This window comes from Somniosus microcephalus, chromosome 1 (assembly GCF_052327205.1).
Source record: "Somniosus microcephalus isolate GS21.2 chromosome 1, FLI_Smic_1.0, whole genome shotgun sequence".
NCBI lineage: Eukaryota > Metazoa > Chordata > Chondrichthyes > Squaliformes > Somniosidae > Somniosus > Somniosus microcephalus.
In genome coordinates this window covers 5,987,677-6,004,968 of record NC_140987.1, presented here as the reverse complement: position 1 = coordinate 6,004,968, position 17,292 = coordinate 5,987,677, and the positions used below count along the sequence as shown (strand labels likewise).

General features: G+C 46.1%; 1 long non-coding RNA gene across 1 annotated transcript; it reads left to right on the top strand.

The window, feature by feature from the left end:
- Positions 1–5,108: 5,108 nt before the first annotated feature.
- Positions 5,109–16,511, top strand: LOC147123905 (uncharacterized). The gene is made up of 3 exons (XR_015079359.1): positions 5,109–5,216; positions 10,284–10,388; positions 16,361–16,511. It is a non-coding gene; the product is annotated as an uncharacterized LOC147123905 (long non-coding RNA).
- Positions 16,512–17,292: the final 781 nt, after the last annotated feature.

Genomic DNA, 17,292 nt, shown 5'->3' with positions numbered 1-17,292 from the left:
CCGCCATTTTGAAAAAAAAAAATAAAAGCAAAATGTCTTTTTGTTTCTCAAGAAGATTGCGAGGATGCCTAAGCGTGGTAACATCAACGATTTCGATGCCGATGTTGAAGATTGGGCCACGTATGTAGAACGCATAGAGATTTATTGTAAGGCAAATAAAATATCAGATGAAGATAAAGCACTAACCTTACTAAACTCAATGGGTGCGAAGACATACGGGCTATTGAAGCATCTTCTATCACCAGCTAAACCGGCGGATCAGGCTTTCGCTAATATTGTTGCTGTCCTGAGAAATCATTTGAACCCCACACAGCTGATGTTAGCGGAACGATTTAAATTTTATGCGAGAACGCAACTGAAAGAGGAAAGCAACGCGGAGTATTTAATTGAACTGCGTAAGCTAGCGAAATACTGTCAGTTTGGGGAAAGACTGACAGAGGCACTGAGAGACAAATTCGTGTGTGGATTGTCGAAAGAAGGAACACAAAAGCGGCTGCTTGAAGAGAATGATCTTACACTTGATAAGGCTGTCACTATTGCAGCATCGCACGAAGCCGCAGCGAGAGGCACTGCGGAAATGCAGCTGAAGGCAGCGGTACTCAGCGTAGATCAAATGGCTTTGGGTACAGCGAAATGTTATCATTGTGGAAAGACAACACACGATCAGAACCAATGCTGGTTTAAAAATCAGGAATGTAGAAAATGTGGCAAGCTTGGTCACATAGCTAAAGTATGCCGGTCAGGAAAGAAGACCAGCAACAAAAAGTCACCGCAGGAAAAGTGCAGAAAGGTACATAAGGTGGCTGAGAAGAGTTCAGATGAACAGAATTCGGATTCAGACTCCAACAGCAAGGAACTGGGTAGTCTGAGAATTCACAATGTGAGTAAGGAAGCTGACCGACAAACTATCTGGGTCACACTTCAGATAGCAGGAGTCCAAGTGAAGATGGAATTGGACACCGGATCGGCATTGACGGTCATGAATAAGCAAGATTACAAAAGGTTATTCACACATATTCCCCTACGGGATACGGAGATAGTATTGCAGACATACACGGGGCAAAGAGTATACCCCATCGGAAAGATAAAAGTCAAGGTGGTACACAAGGGCAAAGAACACCAAGGAATGGACTTATATGTACTACCTGAGGGAGGTCCACCACTTCTGGGACGGGAGTGGATCAGGAAAATAAATATGGACTGGCACTCCCTAAAAGCAATAACGGTAGATTCCGGAAAAAAAAAAGATGTCAAACCTGAACGATTGTCCAGAATATTGGATGAGGCTAAAGAGGTGTTCCAACAGGGACTGGGAACACTGAGAGGAATTACGGCAAACATCAAGATTGCAGAACATGCAAACCCAAAATTTTTCAAAGCCAGACCGGTACCTTATGCGATACGACTTGCTGTGGAAGCTGAGCTGGAAGGGCTAGAACGTTCAGGAGTACTGTCTAGGGTGGACTGGAGTGAGTGGGCCATGCCCATTGTTCCCGTCATGAAGCGTTCATCGAGTAACAAGCCAGGGGAACCGGGGAAGGTCCGCATCTGTGGAGACTTCAAGATCACGGTTAATCCGGTGCGTCACACGGTGCAATATCCGCTTCCGCGGATTGAGGATATCTTTGCTTCATTGTCTGGCGGGAAACACTTCACCAAGATAGACCTGGCGCAAGCGTACTTACAGATGGAAGTTGAGGAAGAGTCGCGCCAGTATCTCACAATCAACACGCACAGAGGCTTGTATCGATATAATGGACTGGTTTTTGGAGTGGCTTCGGCTCCAGCAATTTGGCAGAGGGCCATGGAGCAGGTATTACAGGGAATTCCAAGCACTCAATGTTACTTGGACGATATCCTGATTACAGGAGATGACGATGAGGAACACCTTGCAAATTTGAAACTGGTGCTCACCAGATTGAAGGAATATGGACTTCGAGTTAATCGCCAGAAATGTGAGTTCTTTCAGAAACGGATCTCGTACTGTGGTCATGTCATTGACCAGGAGGGGCTGCACAAGTCACCTGACAAGATCGAAGCTGTTGTGAAGGCTCCCGCTCCGGAAAATATATCCCAGTTGAGGTCGTTTCTAGGGTTGATTAACTATTACCATAAGTTTCTGCCAAATCTATCCATGGTGCTGCACCCGCTGAATGCTCTTTTGCAGAAAGAAGTACCATGGAAGTGGAGCGAGGACTGTAAGAAGGCCTTTCGCAAAAGCAAGGCATTGATCACCTCAGAGGAAGTGTTGGCTCACTTCAACCCAACGCTACCTATTCGTTTAGCTTGTGATGCTTCTCCATATGGTATTGGAGCAGTACTCTCACGCAAGTTGCCAAATGGCTTGGAAAGGCCAGTCGCATTTGCATCCAGATCATTGACCTCTGCTGAGCGCAACTATGCTCAGATAGATAGGGAGGCTCTCAGCCTTGTGTTGGGAGTAAAGAAGTTTAATCATTACCTGCAGGGCCAGAAGTTTACACTGCTGACAGACCACCAGCCGTTGGTATCCATTTTTAACCCTAAGAAGGGTGTTTCGGTGATGACAGCACAGAGGCTCCAGAGATGGTCCCTTTTCCTAGGGGCACATCAATATCAGATAGAATTCAAAGGTACAAAGCAGCATGGTAATGCTGATGGGCTGTCGCGCCTGCCACTACCTACTGAGGAGGACCTGGTGTTGTGTGACTTCTTACTGAGGAGGAGGCACCGACGGTTGACCCGGTGGAGTTATTTCACTCGACCATCATCGAATGTTTACCTGTCACCAATGCAAATATTGAAAGGGAGACTAGGAATGACCCGACACTGTCCCGGGTCTACGAATTGACAGTAAAGGGATGGCCAGCCCATGGTGATCCACTGTTACCGGCATTCTCAGCAAGACGAGAACAGCTGTCCATCTGTCAGGGAACATTGATGTATGGAACAAGGGTGATTATCCCTCCTAAGTTAAGAGAGAGAGTTCTAAAAGAACTACATGAAGGTCATCTGGGGGGAGTCAAGATGAAAAGCCTTGCTAGGGCTTATGTGTGGTGGCCGGGTATCGACCAACAGATAGAGGATCTGACGAAAAGCTGCTCAGGGTGCCAAAAAGTCCAAAATGCACCTCCAATTGCACCGCTGCATCCATGGGAATGGCCTTCAACCCCATGGCAACGTGTACATATTGACTTTGCTGGTCCATTCATGGACTCCATGTTTTTAATTGCGGTGGACGCACATTCTAAATGGCCAGAAGTGATTAAAATGACTACCGCTACCTCGGAGAAGACGATCGCGGTGCTAAGAACGATATTTGCAAGAAATGGATTGCCAGAGCAAATATGTTCAGACAACGGACCACAGTTCGTGTCAGAGGAATTCCAGAAATTCCTGAAGAAGAATGGGGTGAAACATTATACCTCTGCCCCATATCATCCAGCTACGAATGGGCTGGCCGAGAGGTTTGTACAGACGTTCAAAAAGGCAATAAAGGCCATGAGCGAAGATCAGATTCCACTGCAACACAAGGTGGACAATTTCCTACTGGCATATTGAAACGCCACCCATGCAACAACAAACCAAAGTCCTGCCATGATGTTCTATAACAGGAGGTTGCGGTCCAGGTTGGACTTGTTAAAACCAAATGTGCGGAGGGAAGTCGAAAACAAACAGTTCCAGCATATCAATAACAAGCCCACTCGGAGTTTTGAAATAGGACAACCGGTGTTAGCCAGGGACTATAAAAACGAGAAATGGCAATCTGGAACAATTCGGGCCAGACAAGGACCCCTGATGTACACGGTAGATGTTGGTGAAAACGTAATGCGACGTCATGCTGACCAACTGGTGGGATCGAGAACAAGGGTCGAGCCCATGGTTACGACAGAGACAACCGTGGAGGAAGTTAGTGAACCTGAAGCATCTACCTCAGAAGTGAATATACCTGATGATGATGTCCTATCCATAGGGGATCAACTAGATGAGTCACCCCAGCAACGAGAACCAGAGACCCCTGAAAGGCGTTATCCGTCTCGGATCAGGAGGCCTCCTCAGAGACTGAATCTGTGAACTGTTTTTACATGAAGTTGTGTATATATGTTATTATGCTATGTTAAATGGGGAATATATACTGTTAAGCTAAAAAGGGAGGATTGTGGTGTATGTAACCGTTCCACCTTTAAGAGAACTATTTTAAGAGATGCACTACTTTATCTTGGCTGCTGTATACTGTAATACCGGTGGTGACCACACCGGTATATAAGTGCTGTGTAATGATTTATTGGGCAGTTCAGCCTGACCTTCGACTAGTAAAGACCTGTTGAATTTATTCTTGTGGTCTGTGTGCAGTGATTCTTATTAACAATAACTAGAACACACAGACTTAACAACTAGTCTGCTGCGTTTCCCACATTACAACAGTGACTACACGTCAAAAAGTACTTCATGGGCTGTAAAGTGCTTTGGGACGTCCTGAGGTGGTGAAAGGCGCTATAGAGATGCAGGTCTGTATTTCTTTATATAATGCACCAGCGGGCAGTGATCTCCTACAGTCATGCTGCAGTGTTTTTGTGAATGACTGATTATCATTGGTAAGCCCACAAATAACACCTACAATTTTGTAAATAAACTTTGCACATTGCTTTTTTTTTACCCCTTCCAGTTTCCTTTCCTTGTTTCCCAAAGGCACGGACTGTTTCTGGACCAGAACTTTCCAGGAGTGAGCAACCTTCCCCAAATGGCCAGTCGCCATTTCGCATCCTCCAGCATTGCTTTGCTTGATGGGGGACCTAATGTGCTCGGCCTGTACACGAAGAGGCAGCCTGGCACAGCAGATCCAAGTTCCACGCAGCTGCAGCATTTACAGCCCAGGATCTATGCCATTGATCCAGTTTCTTTCTTGTTAACAAAGGCTCTTTGCATCTTATCTCTTGGGGGAGAAATGTTTAGGGTTCCAAATGAGTGCAATCAAATCGAATACTGCCGCAAAAATGCCAGAGGTGCGTGCGACGCCATATTGGCCTGGGCACACGATCGGTATCCACGGCAACAAGCGCAGGCATCATTTAAAGGTGTGTCATAAAGGGTGATGCAGCTGAATCAGGGCGCTGCTAAATTGATGTCCGTGCCCGCCTGAAGCATCACTTCCTTAACCCCCCCAGTCAATCACGGCGGGAACAGTCAGCAGGCAGCTTTCACAAGCGATATTCAAAGGGATCCTCGCCTCCGTCAAGGTAACTCTTGGTTTGTCGTTTCAGGCTGCTTGGGTGTTTCTCGGCCAAATTGTTGGCTATTTTGGCAAGTGTTTGTCTCGGAGATACTTTTGCAGAGTGAGCTGGTGGAGGGTAAGAACTCGTTCACGGGATTTTCTCGCTCTCAGTTGCTGAATAAGGCCATTCTGGGCCTCCCATCGAGGCTCCGAAATCAGGAGGAGCAGACGTGAGGGAGGCAGCAAAGACCCGCACTGGCGGCAAAAAGAGGGCGAAAGAGGCACTTGCAGCATGTGGCTATTCAGAAACAGAACATCAGAGCTGACTCTCGGAGGAGCAGTGTGTAAGGCCGCGGTGTTTGAGCAGATACTGTCACTTACCTTTGCCAACTCTTGAAGTGAGAACTGCAGCCCAACACCAGGGCACGCGCTGCGCTGCACTGCCCACGGCAGTGAGGGACACCGTGGCTCTAATTCTTGTGCCTCTGCCCCTTCCAGCCTGCTCCTGCTGACATCAGCAACTTCAGTCAGTTTGCTATGCACATGGTGATCCAGGCCGCTCACTCATACACAGTTCGTTAGCTCCTCTATGGAGGCTCGCGAGCAGGAAGAACGAGCAATGGCGTTTGCTGGATTCCTGCAGGGGCAGGGCATCGTGGACAGCCCTATGTGTTCCCCATCACGAATTGGCAGTAGTTCGAAGCAGGAAGGGCTTCCAGTCGCTCAATGTGCAACTTGTTTGTGACCACAGGCAACAAGTCATGCAGATCAGCGGCTGAGGTCCTGACAATAGTCATGATGTTTTTATACTGTGCCAGCCCTCAGTTCTCTGTACCCAGACTATCAGGTGGCTGGCTGCTGAGGGACAAGGGCTAGCCCATCACCAGCTGGCTCATGACTCCTTTTAGGAAGCCAGGCATTGACACAGAACGCCGATACAATGAGAGCCAAGCAGCAATCAGGCTTCCAATCGAGCAGACCATTGGCGATCTGAAATAATGGTGCCGCTCTCTGGACAGCTCAGGAGGGGTCCTTCAGTGCAGTCCAGAGTGAGTCTCAATATTTAGAATAACAACAGAACGTGCTGGAAACACCCGGCAGGTCCGGCAGCATCGAGGAGAGAGAAACAGAGTCAACGTTTCGAGCCGGGGACCTTTCGTCAGAACTCAATATTTAGAATTGTTTTCTGCATGCTCCAAAATCTTGCTCTCTAAGGGGACTTACCTTTGTACTGCCTGAGGAACAAGAAATGGAACCGGAAGATGAAGAAAAACAAAAGAAATAGGAGCAGGAGTCGGCCATTCAGCCCCTCGAGCCTGCTCCGCCATTCAATAAGATCATGGCTGATCTTCTACCTCATCTCCACCTTCCCACCCGATCCCCATATCCCTTGATTCCCTTAATATTCAAGTAGGAATGAGATGAGGAACCAGAGGATGTAGAGGAAGAGCACGGTAAGCAGTACTGCGAGCTGCCAGACCTGTAAAGCAGCAAATTTCCTAAACCAACCGTACTCTGCCCAGATCACCAACACTCCTTCATCCATCTGACCCAGTCCTGACACTCACCATATCAATTACCTCAAACAGTACAACGCCATGGGTGTACCTGTTACATCACTAAAATTATCAAAACCAACAACTACACCAAAACAAAACATTTTACTTCACTACTCCAACAGACTTCACTCTTGATTTGACAAATGGTTACATGAATGATGTCTATTCCACAAATCACCCTTGTGAAAAGCCCTAGTACCGGTCTTGTGCACTCAGTTACCTGTTCTAGTGCTACTAGAGGTGGCTCCCCAGTGGCTACAGCTTGGGAGGTGGAAGGTTGCTGAATCTCCAGTGAGAGTCCTTGAGATGGCCATAGTGGACCACCTCAAGGAGCTGTGACCGGTGATGACTGCTGGGACTCGGCTTCAGCTGTCCCAGGTGGCTGTCTGGCACCAACAAGGGCACTGGTTGAAAGGCTTGTGGGGAGCAGGCGTGTTGTCCTCCTGAGAGAGGACAGCAGGTGCCTCTCCCATGGAGCCAATGCTATTCTTAAGGTGTTGAGCCTCAGCGCTCCCATTGCTCTGCTCGCAAACAGAGTATAGGCATACTGGAAGTCTCTCGAAGCCCCGATCCAGGCTTTCCTTCAGGCTTTGTAAACCAGAGGAGATGCTGGACCATAGAGCCAAGATGACAGCAGGCAGAGGTTTCATAGAAGCTGTCAGAGCTGTCACCAGATGCTCCATCGCTGCGGGTACCGCTGTAGTGCTTTTAGAGCTGACCACTCATTCCATGTTTGACTGCATGGTCTCAATTCCATGTGCGAAGACAGCGCACAAGTTGGAGCTGGACTCATCCCTACCCTCTGACATGTGCGCAAGCTCTGTAGGGGGTGGTGTGTGGGCGCCCAGTCAGCTTCGCCTCTGACTGTCCTTTGAGCAGTTCGAATCACTCCCACACCCCTGGGTTCTAGACACCGGACTTAGGTACAGGCAGCGATACACAAAATCGAGTAGACAAGTGGTTTGGTGTAAGAAAACCAAAATTTTATTAAAAGCAGAATAAAACAATCTTATGAAAATGACTGGTATGAAGTTACAGGCATAAACAATTACACTTATATGGGAATGGGGAACACACGGCACATCGAGGGAAACAAATACATTACCAATCCCCTTATCCTTATCCCACCCCCTATACCTAACTAGATTAAGCTATGAGGAGCCAGGAATTCATGCTCACCAATTCAAAACCTGTCGCTTAATTGGGTTATTTTAAGGTCCGCTCTTGCTGTCCTTTGGGGTATCCCATCACCACATGGTCTCAGGGCGCGGCGCTGAAGTTGTTGATGTGAAGCACCCTCCTTTTCCTCAGCTACCGTCGTCGTCGAGTCGCGATGGGTTCTCTTCTATCTCCCTCGGGCGGTCGTCGGCGGTAACGTCACGGTCGGGGGTCGATTGGCGGTCTTTACCGTTTAAAAGATTTTACTACCCATGCTTCGAACGCTAGTTTATTCATCACGGGCGCTGCTACCCACTCTTCGAACGCCAGCTTATTCGTACTGTCCACGCATGCAACGCCAACTTATTCACCAAACGCCAGCTTATAACTAGGCGTTTGGTTTTTCCCAATGCGTCTTTCGCTGCCCTTCTCTGCTTTCATCGGTTTACCTTCTTCTTCGTCTCGTCTCGTCTCGTCTGCCCGTTTGTGGCCAATGTGCCCTGTGTGGTTTTGAACTCGGGTCTTGTTCTCCTCCCGCGTTTGGCCCCGGTGTAATGGGCGTCCTTGGTTGTTGAGCGAGAAGACAGCCCGCCACGAGGCCAGGGCACGAGAACGAGCAGCAGCAGGTCAAAAGCCAAACGATGAGAGGCCAGAGCAAGAGAGCGATTACCACTGATGGGCCTACAATTATACCCGTTCTTCACTCCTTATCTGCGCGCCAAAACAGGTTCGTCCTTTGTCCTACTTTTGACGCGCTCGTTTAAACTGATCACAGCCATTTATTTTAACGACTTGTGGAGTGGTTGTCTCCGGGTCTAATGGCCCCGATGTCCTGGTTGTTTGTCATGGATGAAACTTAATTGTCCCCATCCTGACTTGATGGCTACTGTGAGCTGTTACCGATTAAATATGCAGAAACCTAATGGCCACGATTTTAGGCCCATTCTAGCTTGATTTGTTACAAGTCAAATGAATGCGTATTCTGTGTTTACTTTGGCTGGCTGTCTCCACAGAGTCCTTCTCACAGATTCCTGCATTTTAAGTTTTGTCTCCGGGCCTGCCTGTCTGCAGAGCCCTGCTTTAAAATCCTGTCAGTTTGGTCACGAGGCTGCAGAAGCCATTTTGGGTACCCTGTTTTTAGTAACTTGGCCAAACAGGGTCCCTTGATCCATAATTTGGGGAGTGCGGGAATTTTGAGAACCCTAGACTTACAGCTCACTGGCAGGCAGCCCAGTGCATCTAGACGTCCCCTGTGGATTTCCATCAGCCATTCTATGTATGGTAGGCCCTTGATGTCTTCATCTGTACCCTGCTCAATGGGGCTAGGATGCGAGCTCTCCCTCCGGCAAGCTGATTCCAGGGCTTGCCCTTATTCCTGCACACTTATGCTGGGCGTATGGCTATATGCTGAAACCTTTAGCCTACTATTTGACGTAAGAAAACTACTAGGCACTTGGTCTAAGCGTTAAACAAAGCTTTAATCAACTGTTTTACAACATGGAGGTCTAGTTGTGTCCTTCACTAGTTCCTGTTAAGAATGTCCTGAGCAAGCTGGGCCTGTGTCCGAGTATTTATACTCTCCCTGGACAACGCCACCCGCAGGCCGCTCAGTTGATTCATGTCACTATTATTGACACCTGTTACAGACCTACAGGACAGGTATCTCGAGGTGTTGAACAACTTTGTTCACAAATTGCTAAAACATCTCTCTGGGCCCAGTCTGTATTATGTCCGATTTAAACTTCCCTACAATTGAATGTTCTACCATCTAGTGTAGTTGAAACTTTTGTGGACACAATCAATGATTGTTTCCTTACACAGCTAGGGATAAACACATTCTGCATCTGGAGAACACCTGGCCAGCTTTGATCAGAACATGAAACATAGAAGATAGGAGCAGGAGTAGGCCATTCGGCCCCTCGAGCCTGCTCCACCATTCAATGAGATCATGGCTGATCATCCAAATTCAGTACCCTGTCCCTGCTTTCTCCCCATATTTGGGGAAGGGAACCTGCCACCATATACACAGTCTGGCTTACAGGTGACTCCAGTCCTAAACTACATGGTGCATTTTTGTTGCTCTCTGAAGTAGCATTGCAAGCCAGTCAGCTATAAAAAAAATCACCATTGCAAGAGGACTAACCACCATCTTAACAGAGCTACTAAAGGTGGTCGATAAATGTGGTCTTACCAGCATCACCTATGTCAGAGAACAAAAAAAAGAGCTTTATGAGTATCTCACACAATGCTGTTGAGCATTTTCTTCATATGACACGAAGTGATTTATAATTTCCAGGCTCCGATCACAATCCTGTTTTAGATACTGAGCTCAAACCTGATTGAATCTTTATTCTTGCTTTTCTTTTCTGTTACAGTGCAAACCTCAATTAATAACGATTCCGCTAGCACAGGACTTCAGTTATGCAGAGGCTCGCTGCAACCAGCTAATGAGCGACATGTTTTCCCCTTGTTATCGAGAGGTGAGAGTCACCAACTTATAGTGTCACAGGGTGAGAAACATACAACATGCCAAATCGTGCAGGATAACAACAGCTATCAGTGACTATTATCTGTAAGACAGGCTACGACACAGCTATCAGTGATTAGTATCTGTAAGACAGGCTAGGACACAGCTATCAGTGATTCGTATCTGTAAGACAGGCTAGGACACAGCTATCAGTTATCAGTATCTGTAAGACAGGCTAGGATACAGCTATCAGTGATTAGTATCTGTAAGACAGGCTAGGACACAGCTATCAGTGATTAGTATCTGTGAGACAGGCTAGGACACAGCTATCAGTGATTAGCATCTGTAAGACAGGCTAGGACACAGCTATCAGTTATCAGTATCTGTAAGACAGGCGAGGACACAGCTATCAGTGATTCGTATCTGTAAGACAGGCTAGGACACAGCTATCAGTTATCAGTATCTGTAAGACAGGCTAGGACACAGCTATCAGTGATTCGTATCTGTAAGACAGGCTAGGACACAGCTATCAGTTATCAGTATCTGTAAGACAGGCTAGGACACAGCTATCAGTGATTAGTATCTGTAAGACAGGCTAGGACACAGCTATCAGTGATTAGTATCTGTAAGACAGGCTAGGACACAGCTATCAGTGATTAGTATCTGTAAGACAGGCGAGGACACAGCTATCAGTGATTCGTATCTGTAAGACAGGCTAGGACACAGCTATCAGTTATCAGTATCTGTAAGACAGGCTAGGACACAGCTATCAGTTATCAGTATCTGTAAGACAGGCTAGGACACAGCTATCAGTTATCAGTATCTGTAAGACAGGCTAGGACACAGCTATCAGTTATCAGTATCTGTAAGACAGGCTTGGACACAGCTATCAGTTATCAGTATCTGTAAGACAGGCTAGGACACAGCTATCAGTTATCAGTATCTGTAAGACAGGCTAGGACACAGCTATCAGTGATTAGTATCTGTAAGACAGGCTAGGACACAGCTATCAGTGATTAGTATCTGTAAGACAGGCTAGGACACAGCTATCAGTGATTAGTATCTGTAAGACAGGCTAGGACACAGCTATCAGTTATCAGCAGCTGTAAGACAGGCTAGGTCACAGCTATCAGTGATTAGTATCTGTAAGACAGGCTAGGACACAGCTATCAGTGATTAGTATCTGTAAGACAGGCGAGGACACAGCTATCAGTGATTCGTATCTGTACGACAGGCTAGGACACAGCTATCAGTTATCAGTATCAGTAAGACAGGCTAGGACACAGCTATCAGTTATCAGTATCTGTAAGACAGGCTAGGACACAGCTATCAGTTATCAGCAGCTGTAAGACAGGCTAGGACACAGCTATCAGTGATTAGTATCTGTAAGACAGGCTAGGACACAGCTATCAGTTATCAGTATCTGTAAGACAGGCTAGGACACAGCTATCAGTGATTAGTATCTTTAAGACAGGCTAGGACACAGCTATCAGTGATTAGTATATGTAAGGCAGGCTAGGACACAGCTATCAGTGATTAGTATCTGTAAGACAGGCTAGGACACAGCTATCAGTTATCAGCAGCTGTAAGACAGGCTAGGACACAGCTATCAGTTATCAGCAGCTGTAAGACAGGCTAGGACACAGCTATCAGTGATTAGTATCTGTAAGACAGGCTAGGACACAGCTATCAGTGATTACTATCTGTGAGACAGGCTAGGACACAGCTATCAGTTATCAGTATCTGTAAGACAGGCTAGGACACAGCTATCAGTGATTAGTATCTGTGAGACAGGCTAGGTCACAGCTATCAGTGATTAGTATCTGTAAGACAGGCTGGGACACAGCTATCAGTTATCAGTATCTGTAAGACAGGCTAGGACACAGCTATCAGTGATTAGTATCTGTAAGACAGGCTAGGACACAGCTATCAGTGATTAGTATCTGTAAGACAGGCTAGGACACAGCTATCAGTTATCAGTATCTGTAAGACAGGCTAGGACACAGCTATCAGTGATTAGTATCTGTAAGACAGGCTAGGACACAGCTATCAGTGATTAGTATCTGTAAGACAGGCTAGGACACAGCTATCAGTGATTAGTATCTGTAAGACAGGCTAGGACACAGCTATCAGTGATTAGTATCTGTAAGACAGGCTAGGACACAGCTATCAGTGATTAGTATCTGTAAGATAGGCTAGGACACAGCTATCAGTGATTAGTATCTGTGAGACAGGCTAGGACACAGCTATCAGTTATCAGTATCTGTAAGACAGGCTAGGACACAGCTATCAGTGATTAGTATCTGTAAGACAGGCTAGGACACAGCTATCAGTTATCAGTATCTGTAAGACAGGCTAGGACACAGCTATCAGTTATCAGTATCTGTAAGACAGGCTAGGACACAGCTATCAGTGATTAGTATCTGTAAGACAGGCTAGGACACAGCTATCAGTGATTAGTATCTGTAAGACAGGCTAGGACACAGCTATCAGTGATTAGTATCTGTAAGACAGGCTAGGACACAGCTATCAGTGATTAGTATCTGTAAGACAGGCTAGGACACAGCTATCAGTTATCAGTATCTGTAAGACAGGCTAGGTCACAGCTATCAGTGATTAGTATATGTAAGGCAGGCTAGGACACAGCTATCAGTGATTAGTATCTGTAAGACAGGCTAGGACACAGCTATCAGTGATTAGTATCTGTGAGACAGGCTAGGACACAGCTATCAGTTATCAGTATCTGTAAGACAGGCTAGGACACAGCTATCAGTGATTAGTATCTGTAAGACAGGCTAGGACACAGCTATCAGTTATCAGTATCTGTAAGACAGGCTAGGTCACAGCTATCAGTGATTAGTATCTGTAAGACAGGCTAGGACACAGCTATCAGTGATTAGTATCTGTAAGACAGGCTAGGACACAGCTATCAGTTATCAGTATCTGTAAGACAGGCTAGGACACAGCTATCAGTGATTAGTATCTGTAAGACAGGCTAGGACACAGCTATCAGTGATTAGTATCTGTAAGACAGGCTAGGACACAACTATCAGTTATCAGTATCTGTAAGACAGGCTAGGTCACAGCTATCAGTGATTAGTATCTGTAAGACAGGCTAGGTCACAGCTATCAGTGATTAGTATCTGTAAGACAGGCTAGGACACAGCTATCAGTGATTAGTATCTGTAAGACAGGCGAGGACACAGCTATGAGTGATTCGTATCTGTAAGACAGGCTAGGACACAGCTATCAGTGATTATTATCTGTAAGACAGGCTAGGACACAGCTATCAGTGATTAGTATCTGTAAGACAGGCTAGGACACAGCTATCAGTGATTAGTATCAGTAAGACAGGCGAGGACACAGCTATCAGTGATTAGTATCTGTAAGACAGGCTAGGACACAGCTATCAGTTATCAGTATCTGTAAGACAGGCTAGGACACAGCTATCAGTTATCAGCAGCTGTAAGACAGGCTAGGACACAGCTATCAGTGATTAGTATCTGTAAGACAGGCTAGGACACAGCTATCAGTTATCAGTATCTGTAAGACAGGCTTGGACACAGCTATCAGTGATTAGTATCTGTAAGACAGGCTAGGACACAGCTATCAGTGATTAGTATCTGTAAGACAGGCTAGGACACAGCTATCAGTGATTAGTATCTGTAAGACAGGCTAGGACACAGCTATCAGTGATTAGTATCTGTAAGACAGGCTAGGACACAGCTATCAGTGATTAGTATCTGTAAGACAGGCTAGGACACAGCTATCAGTGATTAGTATCTGTAAGACAGGCTAGGACACAGCTATCAGTTATCAGTATCTGTAAGACAGGCTAGGACACAGCTATCAGTGATTCGTATCTGTAAGACAGGCTAGGACACAGCTATCAGTTATCAGTATCTGTAAGACAGGCTAGGACACAGCTATCAGTGATTAGTATCTGTAAGACAGGCTAGGACACAGCTATCAGTGATTAGTATCTGTAAGACAGGCGAGGACACAGCTATCAGTGATTAGTATCTGTAAGACAGGCTAGGACACAGCTATCAGTGATTATTATCTGTAAGACAGGCTAGGACACAGCTATCAGTGATTAGTATCTGTAAGACAGGCGAGGACACAGCTATCAGTGATTCCACACAACATATGAAAATACAGGACCCGAAAAGACTATGCAGCCCTTCTGACAAGTCACAAAATCTAATACCTCTCAGCTGTCGTCTCACTGAAAGATATATTCAGAACCCCATAAATGTTTCCACACTATTTCCCTTCACTGCCCTAGGGGGGAACACTCAACATATCTCTCAACCTCTGATAGCATTCAGTGTCTGTGATAGAAGATAGGAGCAGGAGTAGGCCATTCAGCCCCTCGAGCCTGCTCCGCCATTCAATGAGATCATGACTGATCATCCAAATTCAGTACCCTGTCCCTGCTTTCTCCCCATATCCCTTGATCCCTTTAGCCTTAAGAAATATATCTAACTCCTTCTTGAATATATTTAATGAATTGGCCTCAACTGCGTTCTGTGGTAGAGAATTCCACAGGTTCACCACTCTCTGGGTGAAGAAATTCCTCCTCATCTCTGTCCTAAATGGCCTACCCCTTATCCTTAGACTGTGACCCCTGGTTCTGGACTCCCCCGCCATCGGGAACATCCTTCCTATACAGGATAGCACAACTATTAACGTTTGTCTCTGGAGATTAGGGAGGACATTTCAGAGCATGGGCCTAGATGACTCAAGCCACAGCAGTCAATAGTGGGGCGAAGGAAGGGGGGCTGCACAAGAGGGAAGAGTTTGAGGAACAGGGAGTTTGGGTGGAGGGAGGGTTGTAGGGCTGGAGGAAGTTACAGAGGTAGGGAGGGGCGCGGCCATGAAGAGATTTAAACATGAGGTTAAGAACTTTAAATTGTTTCAGTGGAGAACGAGGAGCTACTGCACATCAGCAAAGATAGGGTGGTGGATGAGCAGGAGTTGGTGCAAGTTACGATTCGGGCAGCAAAGCTTTGGATGAGCTGAAGCTTACAGAGCGTGGGGGATGGGGGGCTGACCAAACGAGCATTAGTCCATGGATTAGGGTTTCAACAGCAAATGGACTGAGGCAGGCGATGTTACAGAGGTGAAAGTAGTTTTTGTGATAGAGAGGATATGGGGTTGGAAGCTCAGCTCGGATTGAATAGGACATTGAGGATGTAAACAGTCTGTTTTAACCTGAGGCAGGAGCTGGCGAGCAGGATGGAATCGGTGGCAAGAGGATAGAGTTTGTGGTGAGGGCTGAAGACGATGGCTTCTGTCTCCCCAGTGTTTAACTGGAGAAAATTGTGGCTCATCTAAGACTGGATGTTGGACAAGTAGTCTGACAACATAGAGGCAGTGGAGGGGTCAAGAGAGGTGGTGGAGTGTTACAGCTAGGTGTAATCAGCTGACCCAATGTCCAAAAGGCAACACGTTGGTGAGGAGGAGGATAGAACCTTAAGGGACTTCAGAGGTAATGGCATGGCTATGATTGGATAAATAAGTGTGGAACCAAATCAGTGCTGTCCCACTGAGCTAGTCAACAGAAGATAGGTGTTGGAGGAGGAGGGTGTGGTCGAGTGTGTCAAAGGCTGGAGAGAGGGCGATGAGGATGATGAAGGATGGTCTGTCATACAAGGTAGCTCAGAGCTGTTAGTGCCTGTCAAATATCGATTAGTGTCTGTCATACACGATAAATGCACAGGTACATTCCTGTCATACAGGATAGCACAGAGGTGTTAGTGCCTGTCAAACATCGATTAGTGTCTGTCATACACGATAAATACACAGGTACATTCCTGTCACACAGGATAACACACAGAATATGGAGTAAGTGATTCTATGGATAGTTTGATTTGATTGAACTGGGTTTGAGTTATTAACCTTCTCCTCCACTTTCTCCAAATGCTAATTTCCCGTGAAATAAATGTCTTCTGGAGTTCACACGCTCTTCTTTTTTTTCAGATTAATGTTGATCAATATTTTAAGTCCTGCAAGTCAGTAACTTCAAAGTGTGACAGAGGAGGCGATGGGCAGTGTTTCTGTGGCGCAATAGCTGCATATGGCCAGGCATGCTGTCGACAAGGAGTTACCATTGACTGGAGGACACCAGACAATTGCCGTAAGGAATATTGCTCTGTTGACTCTAGCTTCTCATTCTTGTTGTAGGTTTTGATGTTGTCCTGCGTTTTTTTGTTCATTACGATTCATTTCCACTTAAACCATAAAAGTGACAACAACTGTCTTATCACGTAGGGTCTTACCATCTCAGAATGTCTGAAAGCATTTCACACAATTTATTACTTTTGGAATGCAGTAATTATTTTCATGGACTTTGAACTCTTTAACAGGAAGACTATCTATTATTGCACTTTTTTGTAATAATGGGAATATATTTGCCACTTTCCCATCTCCTCAGGAATCTCTCCTCAATGTAACAAATCCTTTAAAAATATCAGTTACCAGCTTGCTAATTTCTAACCCCAGTTTCTTCAAAGCTGCAGCATGTATTTACTGGACTGTGCTTTGTCTACCATCAGCTCATCTCCCATTCCTTCAACTAACTTATCTACATTCTCCTCAGTAACCACAGCTAGCCTAGTGCTTGTGGCAGAATTGGCTGTCCACGGTGTTAATACTGTTACTTACAACGTCCTCCCTTCTCTGCCCACATTGGCCTCACTCTTTCTCAAACAAATCACTTCTGAAACATCTCTAGTGTTATTCAACACTGAAGCTCTGCTCTTCCCTCCACGTTCTTTTGCTCTTTCAGATCCTCATCTCATAGTCAACCTTCTGCCAAAACGCAACTAATTGACTCCTGAACCCATTTATAACTTCCGATCCTTCATGGTCGCTGGGTCAGAATCCTGGAACTCCCTCCCTGACAGCACTGT